We start from the raw sequence: 14,186 nt of genomic DNA on the forward strand, positions 1-14,186 counted from the left end.
TTCCTCATTCTCGAGAGCAGAGAATGAGCCTTTGCAGTCACTGTTAATTTTATTTAGTCTTTGTCTTATCCATCTGTGCTTGCCATTTCTTTGCTCATCACTCTACTTTTAGCTTTGAGGTAGAGCTCATATTGCATATCAGATGTCCCTATGATCTCACTTCAGATAATTTCATGTCTCCAAAGGAAGCTCCGCCATGAGCAGCCATTTCTTCTCATTCCTCCTTTCTTTAAGTTCCTGGCAATAAGTCTACTTTCTATGTCTGTATCAAGTTACTTTTTCTTAAAAAAAAAAAACCAAACAAACAAAAAGCCTTTATACAGATGCATGCACAAATTATATAACCTTTTATGCCAAGGATCAGCCTCAGCTTGGAGAGGGGTTCTGAGAGAAGGGGTGTCTGGGAGCAGCAAAACAAATGACTCGAAGTCAAATTATGGGTTACAAGCTGATGGACTGTGTTCTGCTCAAGACAGCTTTCTCATGCTACTCTAAAAACTCTGGATAGTTCATCTGTTGCAGATCAAGAGCTGAGTGTTTTATTTATATCAATTCAGTCATTACCCCAGATTATCCCTTTTGATTATCATGGGATGAATCAGTATCCCAACCCCTTGATTATTAGAAAGAGTCAGCAAACACATTTATTTTAAACATTGCAAAAGAATTCAGGGATCTGCCTGCCTTTGTTAAGCATGGATGATAAGCTAGCTGGGTGGGCCATCATCCTGAAATTACCTACCATGCTTGGGCCTGGACCTTAACTCCCTCTGTCCCAGACTGACCTTGAACTCAGGAATCTGCTTGCCTTTGTATCTTTCTGTCTTTGCATTTTTCTGAAAAGCTAGCTCATAGTGCAAATGTCTCTGATTTTCTAAGTCCTCAAAGTCCCTCATATAATTCATTTTGTATTCTTATATTTCATATAGTTGAGAACTCATGTTTTCAGTGTTTTTCCCACAGCCTTAAGGGCTGTCCTAAAGGTCACAGCATTTTAGCATTTTGCTGAGACATAGACACACCTTCGCCTCCCAGATTCATACTCTCTCATTATGATAGAGTCATTTATCTTGGCAGAGAGGACATTCCTCCAAAGGAGGAACATAAAGATACACACACACACACACACACACACACACACACACACACACACACTATACAAACAAGCCTTACACCCACAGCAACCACTGACACTCATGGAGGTCCATGCCCTGCTGGGTCTGTTCCAGAGTCAGGAACCATGTCACACCATCCCTGCAACGGCTGAACAGCACTCAGCACTTTTGTGTTTGGTTTCTTCAGTAGTATAATGATTTCAAAGTTCATTAAATTATAATGTGCAGCCACATTTAACCTCTTTTTAAAGGTTATGTGATACTTCAGTGTACAGATATACCACATTTCATTTATCTATCCATCAGCTGATAAATATATGGACTATCTTCACTTTTTGGATGGTATATTTTCAGTGTCCTTTCTGGAGAAAGTTTCAGTAGCTTTTAAAATAAACTTTTTTGAAATTTAAATTCTCTGAAAATTGTGTAAATATATTCATGACATCTGCTTTGCTGAATTTAGATGCATAGGTTGACAATTACTTCATTAAATATTTTGAAATGTCATTTTTATTGAGATGCTGAGATGTCCTCTGTTATTCATTGCACTTTTTCTACAACTTTCTATGTATGGTTTTCTGTGTGCTGCCTTCAGTTACCACATTCTTTGAATGCTGTTCTCCTGCTCTCTGTAGTCTTCCTCTGGAGCTCCTTTTACTAATGTGCTGAATTTCCATTCCATCTGAGTTTTTCAGCATCTATCACTTTCCAACTGTTTACCACAGTGCATTGAATTCATGCAAAAGTTTGTTCCAGAATTCAGATTTGAACATCTAAGAGAGTCATAAGTGTGCAATAAAAACCTGAATGCTGACTTTCAATATCATACTATACTCAACAAACAGGAAATACATTGGCAAAAGCAAGTGTCAGAAACAGCTTTCTAATAACATTATACGTAAGTTAATATATTAATATTTTCCCAAGATTTTTCTCTAACTTAAATTTATTGCATCCCTATTACATTCATTCATCCACACCTGAGAATAGTAGAAGCAACATATCAATTAGTTTCTCTACCACTGTGACAACACCTGGCAGGAGCAACTTAAAGGAGGAAGGATTTATTTTGCTTCTCAGCTTCAGGGTATTTCAGCTCATCATGTTCGAGGAGGCATAGAGGATGATTCTATCATGGTGAGAGTGTATGGCAGAGAAACAGACAGAACTGAAGCAGATAAGGCTACCTTTCATGGCCTTTATCCTACAGCCAGACTCCACATCCTAAAGGTCCTACAACATCTACAAAAAGTACTACCAGTTGGGGGCTACCTCACTTGGGCCTGTGGGGGACATTTCTCAGTTGAACCCGTAACTTAGAGTAAGTCCTCACTAGCGGTTGCCATGGTTGTTGCTTTTCCCAAATGCCATGTATTAAATGTTTTGGTCCTCAGAATGGCAATATTTGGGGGGTGATGTTGACCTTTGGAAGGAGGGCCCTTGTGGGAAGACCATCGGCCATTGAGGGACTGCCCTCTGAAAGGATTGTAGGGCTTGGTTCCTCCACCCTCTCTCTTACTTTCTTGCCATGCAGTGATAAGTTTGTTCCACCACTGCCATTAGCACTGTGCCAGGGGCCTAAAAACAATGGGTTTGCCCAACCTAGATTGGATTTTCTAAGACCATGAGCAAGAATAGACTTCTTTATAAGTTAATTGTCTATTTTGTTAAGATTTAAAAGGCTGACCAACTCTCATATTTAATTTTTTGGGAAAGGGGATTCAAATTTACAATGACTTTAGAATAACCAGGTTTAATGGCCTTAAATGTTATGCGGGAACTTGTAATAACTTGTACATTACTGGTACCTGTAAATACCACTTAATTCTGATTAGATTAATTCTGATAAATGTGATTTAATGATGATGAAATCCTCAGCTGCAATCGGAAATTTCATTTTCTTATGGTGAATAGGTCCTGATAAAAGTTTTATCCAACTAAATATGTCTAGATCATTATTTATTTGATATGTCACATGATTCATAGTAATTAGAACTAGTGGAATTGAGGCCCCCTCATCCCCACATCGTGCTTTCTCCTAGCTGGATTACTAAAAGTAGTTATAAAGAGATCAGAGAATTAGTGAAGCAAAGTAACACAGTCTGGCCCACTGACACTGGGTGGCATCTGAGAGTCCCTTCTCAAGGACTTGCCTGGCCTACAGAACCCAGGTGACATTTTCGAGTCACTCTCATGGACGAGCTGCACGAGCTGACCTTTTGTCTAGTCAAATCAATGCCTCAATCTTCTCTTAAATTAGCAGAATTTTTGTTAATTTCAGAGAAAATAAAATGAAGCAAAGAGAGTCTTAGGAAAAGAGGTTATTTCACATCTTAATTATGGAGTTAATAAGCCCAGGCCAGAAACACAGGAGGAAACCCTTACTTTTAAGAGTGCTGTGGCCTCATTTCTGGCATTTCCAAGATGTCTTGGCAAACAGATGGTGGCAGCCATAGCAAACGATTCATTAAAAATGAAGTTCAAAATATCAGCACTGATAACTATTACGGTGCTTTAATTTTATTTGAAATAACAATCTTAGAGCCTACATTTTTTTCTTCTTGGTGCCAGAATGTCCTTTAAATATTCCACAGTGACCTGCGTTCTTGTGTTACTGACCTGTAATCCCTAAGTGGGCCAGTCTGTCCAGATGGGAGATGGGATATGATAACATAGAAATGTATAGAACGAGTAAGTCTTTCCCAGCCTTGACTTTGAACTCAACCATATTCTTGGCTCTATCTTCAAAACATATTCAGACCAAGATGGAGCTAGTGTGTGACTGAAAAGATCCAGCGCTGATTGTGAACATAGTAAGAATTGTAGTCAACTCCTGATTGAAATAATGCTGTTCCTCTTCCAAGTGGTAGGCAAGCCTGACCTGGACATAGGATGCCCTTCTGATATCAGCACTAGGCCACACTGAGTGACGGTAAACGAATCACTACGGCAGTGACACAAACGGCCTGTGGATAGGTGGACACCCCGCCCCACTCCAAAATAGCCAGAAGGGAAAGGAGACGCTCCAGATTCTTAGCAATACATCTATGCACCTGTGAGCAGTTAGGAGAGAAAGACTCGATGCTACCTGTCAAATTGTTATCTGTATTTATGTACACAGAGAAGAACTAATTAGACAGCTCATATTGTTAACAATCAATTTCACAGTGTTTATTGTATGACTTCTTTCTACTGTTTCATATATTTGAAGAACTTCGAACTAAAATGAAAAAAAAAAACCTGCTTTGTGGGCTTACAAATATGAGTTTAGTGGGAGATAACAAAAGATAAAAAGGAAGCTGGTGGAACCAAGAAAAGATGTTAAGGAGAAAAACAAAACCACGGCCCAACTTCAAATCACATGTGGACACAGCTTGAGGAGAACACAGGGTGTGAAAGGAAAGTGGTCAGAGAGGAGACATCCGGGAGACAGAGGCTCAAGGAAGCAAGCTTCGAGTGTTACTCACTCAGCCATACATCTATTTGGGATTTATTCAGCAACTGCTAAATATTAGGCCCCAATCCCTCAAGAAGTGCCAAGGATCAGAGAAAGCAGTAACAGCAGACACACCACACTTGTGTAGTGTGCACAGAGCGTGCTCTCCGGAGCCCTGGGAACAGAGCATGCAATTTGAGTCTGCCTAGGTTGCACATGTATTCAGTCCTGAGGCTGTTCTGCTTGGTGACTAACACCAACAAAATTTACCCTTTCTCAATTCTGGAGTCCAGAAGCCAGATTCAGTTTTGTTGAGATGAAACCAAGGTGTTGGAAGAGCTCTACTCCCCTGGAGGCTCCAGAAGAGAATCCAGCCATTGTCTTTACCTATTCAGACTGCTGGAATCTCTGGCTGTGTTCACACTGTTTTCTTCTCCTCTGTGTCTATCTCCCTGTGCCTTCCTGTTGAAAGGACATGAGCAGTGACGTTTGGGGCCCATCTGGGTGATTTAGGATAGTCTCCCCATTTCAAGAGCTTTTCCCTAATCAATTACATGTGTGGTCTTTTTATGTCATGAAGGAGACAGTTTGCAGCTGATGTAGGGGTTGGGGTGTGGGTTCCTTTAGGGGTTAGTTCATTTAGGATGTGCTCCTTCTTGGGAAGGGCTGAGCAGGCACAGGGTCACAAAGTCACCAGCACAGCTGAGTGGAGAAGCAGGCGGGAGTCTTGTTTCCCATGGATCTACAGGTAAGGCAAGAGCAGAAAGGACTCTAAACTACATAAGAACAGGCCCAGGTTTAGTTCTAGAGGACTCTCATCTTTCCAGATTTTTCATTTCCACAGAAATGCTCAGAGTTATCTGCTTAAAAGGAGGAGGAGTTTAGCCCATGGACAGCATCGGAGGTTTTAGCCCATGGTCACTTGGGACCTTGCTTTTGGGGCCTGTCGAAACATAACCCATCATGGCAGAAGCATGCGGTGGAAGACACCTGTTTATTTCCTGGCTTCCACAAATCAAAGGGAGAAGCTGAGAGGCCTGGATCCCAGTATATCAAGCTAGGGCGTGCCCCACACAACCTAACTCTTGTTCACTAGACTCCACCTGTTACAGGTTCATCAGTTTCCCATGGGGCCACCAAACCTTCAACACATGAGCCTTCAGGATCATGTGAAATTCAAACTACGAAAAGTACAGCGGATAGACAGTGGGCGGGAGACCGGGGGACATGAGACTAACTTAGAGACAGCTTTCAGGGCCTTAAGCACGAAACAGGAGCAGTGAGAAGAGTAACTGCGACAGAGTCGTGCAGAAACCATATTCACAGCAGCAAACAGCAGCAACAGCCCGGAATCTGGCTCGTTTTAGATCACTGGAGGGATTAGACTGCTCTTCCTACTAACCTCCTTGCCTCTTGAGATAATGGATTTGTCAGTAGTACCAATCTGAAATGGGGCTAAAACTAGGATCTCATATGTGAAGAAGAAGAGAAAACCCATGTCAGAAATAGAATTTTAATTTTAGAATAGAAAATAGAATTTTGTTATCTTACTTATTGTATGCTACAGATATTTGCTATATGCTATAGGGATATTACATTCCTGTTCTATAAAAGTCTCATGACGTTGGATCCAAATCTGGTGGTTATAAGTATCATCAGAAAAGATCAGGGTTACACAACACTGTAACATTGCTACAGTTCTGTGTCAATTTCTAATCAACCTTAAAACCTCTGCAGATAACCCCGATATATTATCTTCCCATACAATTACGAATTATTACATACTGTCTTTTACTAGACAGCACATTTATTTGCACAATTGTACATTCCTCATCAATTAACAAACACCCCCCACCCCTGACAACTCAGTTAAGGATTAGCTTTAGTTTTATAAGAATGTCATCGGGGTTTTCACTTCCAAGAAACTGAAGTTTCAGGAGAACAAAAAGGAATATATTTAGAAACTCATCAGCAGGACACTTGGAGAGAGGGGCCAGGGGTGGAGACAGAGAGACAGATGAGAAAAGGCAGATTCTAGCTCAGGAAACCTTGAACTGGGTTCTATACTCTAGTAAAGAATCAGGACTACAGGCCTCTTTTTGCAGGCCCAGCCCAGATATGGGATGGAGGAACCACACTAAAGCTGGATGCTGTGAGCCTTCTTGGCTGCAAGGCCTTCCTCTACGCCTGTCTGGGTTTCCAGACCACATGCTTCTTTGTGGAACAATGTCTGCCTTAGACTGCAGCAGTAGTTTGTCACAGTTTTCCCTGAACATGGAATTCTATGACTCTCAGATGCCAGCCACAGGTGAGCTTCCTCCTGAGTTTGGAATGATGTTGCCTCGCCCTGATCTCTGCCAAAGCCTCCCGAGGCACTGCATCCATTAGATCAAATCTTCCCAAAGCTAAGGTGGAGTCAAGCTTAAGTTTTCTATATGCCTCTTACATCGAGATAAGGGCTCTTGCTGCCTCTAAAGGCCAGTGCTCAATGACAGAATTAATTTCTCCTACTCCAGTCCCTATTCTAGCAAAATTCTTCTACCCCATGGGTCCAGTAGCCACATCATGACAAACCTCATAGTCACCAGGCATAAGATACCCGCAGTACTTATAAATAATGGCTCAGAAGATTTGTAAATGGCTCTGTGTAAATCACAGATATTCTCCTTGTGAACATGGCAGCTGCTCAAAACATGGTATGTGCTTGAATCCGACCCACAAGGGACTATTCATTTCTCCATCACTGTGACTCAGGCAGCCTCAGCCAAGGGTTGTCCAATAATATTTCCTTTCTGTTCCCATTCACTGATTCAGTCACATACAGTACTGTGTTAGTTCTGGAAGTTTCCTATGAGTAGTCAGTTGCAAAATATAAACAACGATCACTCTTCAAATGTTGTTCAAGAACTTTTAACCTTTTTATTGTGAATTTGCAATTTGTACAAATAGTGTTATGATTTATGGATGGAAAGTGGGGTGCTTAAATAAGGCAGATTAACACCTATCACTTCACATGCTTATCATCCTGCTGCTAAGGAAATTTGAAATTTACTCTTTGCTATTTCAAATGTGCAATACATTATTAGCTATATTCACCCCTGTGCTGTGAGTTCAAAAATCCAACCTTCCTCCTCTTGAGACTCTGTATTTCTTGGCCGCCATCGCCCTGGTCCTTCTACCTCCCAGCTTGTACAATCAGCATTGTGCTTCCTGCGTCAGGAGTTTGGTTGTTTTAGATTCCATACATAAGTGAGAACATGTGCTATTTGTCTTTCTACGGCTGTCTTATTTCACTGAGCATAATGTTCTCTAATTCCGTGTTGTTGAAAGTGACAGAATTTCCTTCCCTTTTAAGGCTTACTAGTATCCAACTGTTTCTATTTACCACATTTTCTTTACCTAGTCATCTGCCAGTGAACATGTATGTTGGCTCCTTGACTTGGCTCTTGTGACTCATGTCACAACACCCTTGAGAGGCAGCACAGGTATCTATCTCTCCAACTGGTTTCAATCTCTTGGGTAAATACTGAGAAGCGAGATGGCTGAATCATATGGTAATGCTATTTTCGGAGAGATTTTTCCCTTGGGGAGGTGGTAATTTTTCAAGTATTTCTAAAGCATTTATATTCTTTCTGTCTCCCTTCCTTCCCTCTCCCACATACAAGTTCAAACATGTTACAAAAGTACGGCTACATTTCAAGAACACACTGTAGTCTTCTTATTTTGCTGTTCCTGCCCACCCTATCCTGTTAAAAAGGGCTCTCTGCTTGCAGTTTTTACTGGGTGCACTGATCACTTAAGTTGGGCCCCCACTGTTGATTGGCTTACATAACTTCTCTCATTAATTTTTCATCAACAGAAAAGGTACGAGTCTTCTCTAGACTGTATTTGACAGGAAGGAGATCAGACTAGAACTAAGACATAGCCTGAAGATGTTCTAGTAAAAATGATTTTTAAAACAAATCCTACAGCCTAAGCGTTTAAAGATTACTTCTTCAGTACCAGTCAATGGGCAAGGGCACTACACTGGGGGCGGGGAGCAACACTCATAGTGAGCTAGAATATAGGACGGAGAGAGATGAATGAACTGAGGTGTTCATTAGCCCAAAGGATGCTCGTGCAGATGAGTCCCGGGAGCCTTGGACCTATCTGCTGGGGATATCTACTCAGACCGTTCAATATCTTTTTTTAGTTACAGAATCTCTGTTTCTTGGAGAACTCAGCCTTCCCAAGAACATGGATGTATTTCAGGCCTAGCACCTCTGGCTGGGCCTATTGGGTACTCTCTCTGTGTGTGGCGTTTTACTATTTGATATGTATTATTTTATTCTTATAACATCCGTGTAGGGTTTGCATATCACCATCATTTCAGGAGAGAATGCCAAGAGACAGAGACATCTAGAAGCCACCACCACACTCAGTAGAGAGGCTATGCTTTAGAAACTACCCAAACCAACCATGCTCTACGAGGCTACAAAAAGGCAGCTTCAAGAAACCCATCCCTACAGGATGTGCTCCCAGGGCCAGTTTAGACCACACAGATGCTTTAGAAAAAGATGAGTAATACCCTCCCTCCTGTCAGAAAAACCAAAATCCAACCAACCACCACCAACAAAACATTTTTGTGGCTTTGTGACAATTCTTTTTGGGCTCTTTCTGGTAAGGTAGGTATTTAAATGCTGTCTCTCCCCGGTCTTTTATATTTTACTTCTATTTTAATCAACATCTTCTCCCCATTCCTTCCTCTTATAAAAGTGATTTTTAAAGAAAGGAGGACAGGTGAATCTGTAACTCGGCCAAATTTCCTACAGACTAGTTTGGGCAGTAAGACAATGCAAATATTAGACTTCGTTTGTGGGAGCTGAGCCACGGGAGGGTGTCAGGTGAACTTCAACGCAAAGTCTGCAAGTTCACAAGAGCATTAAGACTCTAACAAAACGTCCTTCCTTTTCTTTTCTCCCTTTTTTTAAAAACAAAAGCTTCAATAAAATTGTTTGATGCTAAAAAGTTTGATAAAGAAGAAGTGCCATATTTGATGTAAAAATTAGTAAGTATAAACCAAACAAAATTTTAAAACAAAAAGATTTTTTTAAAGAAAGGATATGAAAATGACCAGCTGTTTCCACCCAGGCTTTTGAGTATTTGAAAAGTTATTTTCTTTCTTCTGGAAGTATGCAGCCACTGGTAGAGAAGAAATGGATGCTAGCAAAGCTATGCCAATGAGGGCGATGCGAAACTCACTGAAGGCTTTTGTAAGCACAGTGAGACAAGCCATGCTCACCCCTCTTCACAGTTTCTCGTAACACCAAATTCTTTTCAAGCTTCATTTCTAGCAATGACCTTTAGGCATGGACTAAAATAGCTTTGCTGCTGAACCTACATGCTTGCTGTTCAATTTTGGACCAAGTTATTCAACATAAGGTCACTTACATGAGCAGTGAGGATAATGTATATCTCATAGGTTTGTTGTGCGGTTCACTGCAGATAACAGCTACAAAGTGTCACACAGTAAATACATGACAAATGCCAGTCCACTTTGCTTCTCTCTTGCCAAGTTGTATCAATTTCCTTTAAATATGTTGACTAAAAAAATTCAAGCAGTTGCAAATCTAAACTTCAAATAAAGGACATTAAAATTCTGAATTTTCATCTCCTCCTATGCAGAATAACCCTTATAACCATGACGTTGTGAATCTCAGCAATCTATAAATGTAAAGACATAAGATCAAAACGCTCCTTTGATGAAATTCCCAACTTCCTTCTTTCCTGTTCTCTCCTTCATCTTTCTATGCTGTTTTGTTATTCAACACACAGTAGGAGCAAATCTGAAGATCCTAAGCCTAATTACAGCAGCGAGGAAATTGTGGCTCCGTGCAATGAAGTGATTCATACAGGCATAATCAGCTAGTTAACAACGATCAAGACAACAGGCCCAATCACTGACTGGAAACCAGATGTTTAGAGCTGTCAAGAGCTGAAAGAAGGGAAGAGCAAAAGGAGGAGCCCGGAGGGGGGGTTCACTGTGATCCTGTGGGGAAAAATACTAGAACCTGGGTTTGTTTTTTAATTTTTGTTACATGTATATCATATGTGTGGTGTGCTTCTATATGTGCAAGTAGTGTGTGTATGTGTGTGTGTGCCCGCGCGCACACGCTATGCATATGAAGGCCAGAGGTTGATATCGTGTCTTTCTTGATCACTTTATCCATATATATGGATTCAATGGATTCAATATATGTCTTGCTCAAGCCTAGAACTTGCTGGTTTAGCTAGTCTCCCTATCCTGCTCACTCTGGAGAATTTCAGCATTCAGAGTGCTGGAATTACAGGAGGCCACCTTAACCATCTGGTCTTTACATTCTGGGCACCCAACCTTTAGTCCTCCTGGTTGCAAGGCTCTACCTACTCACATATCCTCAGACCTGATTATGAACCTCTAATGTTTGAGATGATAGAAACTTGCAATTGTATAGCTAATATCATTTAAAAAAATGTATTCCTTGAAACACAACCTTAATTCCCAATTTAAAATGATAACATGTGACCATTTAAAAGTACTTTGTTATGCATCAGTGTTTTATGAATGTGATAGTCCAAATGATTCAATGAACGTCTTCAAAACTTATCTGAAAAGGCCAGGTGTTCTCTATGGTGAAAGATGAATTCTGCCCTAAACTTTAAAATAAAACCTGAATCATACCTTCAAATAAAAGGACTTCTTTAAGGTACTCAGGTTTGACCTTTGATAAACCTTTGGTTTTTATTTGACTAAGGAAAGGGAAGTATGTATATATGTATGAGCAAATGGTATATTCTAAATATGACTTTTAGATAAACATTCTATGTTATTTTTTAATCTTAAAGACCATTTTAATCTCAGTTTTTAAATGTATGTGTATATGTGTGAACCTGCATTAATATATACACCATATGTATTCAGGAGCCCATGGAGGCCAGAAGAAATTATCAGGTCTCCTGAAACTAAAGTTATAGGCAGGAGGTTGTGAGCCATCCTGTGGGTGCTGGGAACCGAACCCATGTCTTTTGCAACAGCAGCAAATGCTCATGACTGCTGAGTCATCTCTTTAGTCCCAGCTAATCTCATCTTTAAATAATGCCAATAAATTAAACACTTTAAAACCTCTCTGAAGGTCAAACATGACACATCTTATATATGCAACAGATACATCTGGCTAGTTTCAAGCTTCTACCTCTTGTTATATCCTAATTTAACTTGTTCCCCATTCCCACCCCCACACTCACCCCTGGTTTGGTTGGATTTTTGTTGTTGTTTTGTTTTTTCTAATTTAGATTTTTTTAAAAAAGCTTTTATTGGTTCGTGTGAGTTTTACATCATAAACCCCCATCCTACTCATCTCCCTGCTCCCACATATCTGCCCTTTGTCCTTGCAACCTCCCCCCCAAAGTAAAAAGTACACACACACACACACACACACACACACACACACACACACACCACCACCACCACCACCACCACCACCAACAACAACAACAACAAGAACAACAACAAAAACCAAAACATAGAAAACATCTCAGGAAGCTGTAATGTGTCACTGTGTGCTCAAACTGTGTGGTAGTTTGAATATGCTTGGTCCAGGGAGTGGCACTCTTTGTAGGTGTGGCCTTGTTGGAATGGGTGTGTCACTGTGGGAGTGGGCTTTAAGACCCTTGTCCTAGCTGCCTTTGGAACAAATGGTAGAGCTCTCAGCTCCTCTAGCACCATGGCTGCCTAGACCCTGCCATGCTTCCTGCCATAAAGACAATGTACTGACCCTCTGAACCTGTAAGCCAGTCCCAACTAAATGTTTGCCTTCATAAGTTGCTGTGGTCATGGTGTCTCTTCACAGCAATGACACCCTAACTAAGACACCATCTGTCCACAAATCTCCACTTGCAAATGTTCACTGCAATGAGTCATTGGTCTTGTTCTAAATCTCTGGCTTCTGTGATGTCATCAATATTGGATCCACACTGGGACTCCTCTCAGTTATCCTGCTGTTGCCCTGTGTCATGGAGATCCTGTAGCTTTGGACTGGCCCTTTCAAGTGTCCCAACCATTTGCAGATGATATAGAGTTGGGGTGGGCCGGCTCAGAGCCCTGGATCTGGGCCTGGGTAGTAGCTGAGCTGGTCAGCCCACTGACTCACCTTTATCCACACCAGAGCTCTCCAGCTCTGCTCCGGCTAGGCCATCCAATGTCCATCAGCAGTAGACAGGTCAGGTCAGTTTTCCTATTCTCATACCCCAGGGCCAGCTCTCCCGTCTGCTGCGGGTGGTAAGGAGCAATGGGGGGCATCATGCCCACACCAGTGTCACCTCACAGCAGAGGGTCAGCTCTCCCACACTCTCGCCCTTGGGGTTGGCTCACCTATACCCCCTCGACTAGAGCCAGCCCTACTGTGCTGCCCAGGTGAGGTGTAGGGTCTGCTTCCTGAGCACTGCCACCAGTGAGAAATAAGGCCAGCTCTACAGAGCACAGAAGCTAGTGAGGGGCAGGGCCGGTTTTACACAGCTCCTGGATATCCATGTAGTCCCAGGCAGCTTCTCTGACCAGGGACATCCCCATGTTCTCTAGGGATATTATGAGACATGGATATGAACACAGATGCCTACTGCTGCATAGACCCAGACCCAAACATGGACCTCAGTAGCAGCTCAGGCTGGGACCTCACCATGGCTCCAGGTGGCAGAGCTGGCCTCTCACAACAGGCTCCTCCTCTCCCCCTTGAGTCTCCAGTCCCACCTCTCTTCATAATGCTCAAGCCACTCACTTCTCTTGCTCTGCCATCTGTCCAGATATATTTGCACATTGTGGTGGTTCCCACTGTAGGCTGGCCACACGGCTGGCAGGCCCCTGGGTAACATGGTATGGAGTGGCAGCAAGAGAGTGTGTATGGCCCACCTGTGCTGTGCACTGGAGGGAGGCCTGTGGGTGACATGGTGGTTCGATGTCTGTCTTCTTCCTCCTGCGCTGTGCTGCCTGGGTTTTATTTGATTTGATTTGGTTTTCATGGATCTCAGCCATAAAAACAGCCTTGGGCATCAAGCCAGGCACCAAGCTAGGATGAACAGGATATCTGCTCTGCCCCTTTCTGACATAAGAACACCACCACCAACATGGTGTCTCTTTGCCCATGGTCAGGGGGGTACTTTTTTTTTTAATTTGTTTTGACTTTTGGACTGCCTGACCCAAACCCCCAATGACTCCTGATTGTCTGATAGATAAAACTTTAACTTCCTTACTCTTCCTTTAAGGTAATCTGGGACCAGATCCAAGGACCTAAGCCCTATTTCCTCCTTACAGTCTCCATTTCCCCTAACTACCACATCCACCACTGGACCAGATTGTAGGCATGGAAATTTCTAGAAAGCAGAGCTGTTCCTTGTCATTATGGTTTCCCTTTCCTAAAATGCCCTCCACCTGAACATACTTATCATAAAGTCCCACCCATCCTTAAGTGTCTGACTGAGCTCCTGACCTGATGTCCAGTGAAAGCTACCTGGCTTGGACTTCCACAGGCTTTTATATCACTCACATGGTACCAAGTGTATCACATGGTACATCTTCCTAGTCACCTAATAACATTCCCGAGAGAAAGGTTTGAACGCTTGCC

The 14,186-nt window shown here is 42.1% G+C and overlaps 1 protein-coding gene and 1 non-coding gene across 4 annotated transcripts in view; both read right to left on the bottom strand.

Moving 5' to 3' along the window:
• The window catches only part of Nipal2 (NIPA-like domain containing 2), a 111,478-nt gene that overhangs the window by 93,301 nt on the left and 3,991 nt on the right, over positions 1 to 14,186 (bottom strand). The gene's annotated exons all lie outside the window — the stretch shown is intronic.
• LOC120093976 (small nucleolar RNA SNORA48) lies at positions 13,581 to 13,719 on the bottom strand. The gene has a single exon (XR_005487684.1). It is a non-coding gene; the product is annotated as a small nucleolar RNA SNORA48 (small nucleolar RNA).

The sequence above is a fragment of the Rattus norvegicus genome, chromosome 7 (assembly GCF_036323735.1).
Source record: "Rattus norvegicus strain BN/NHsdMcwi chromosome 7, GRCr8, whole genome shotgun sequence".
Taxonomy (NCBI): Eukaryota; Metazoa; Chordata; class Mammalia; order Rodentia; family Muridae; genus Rattus; species Rattus norvegicus.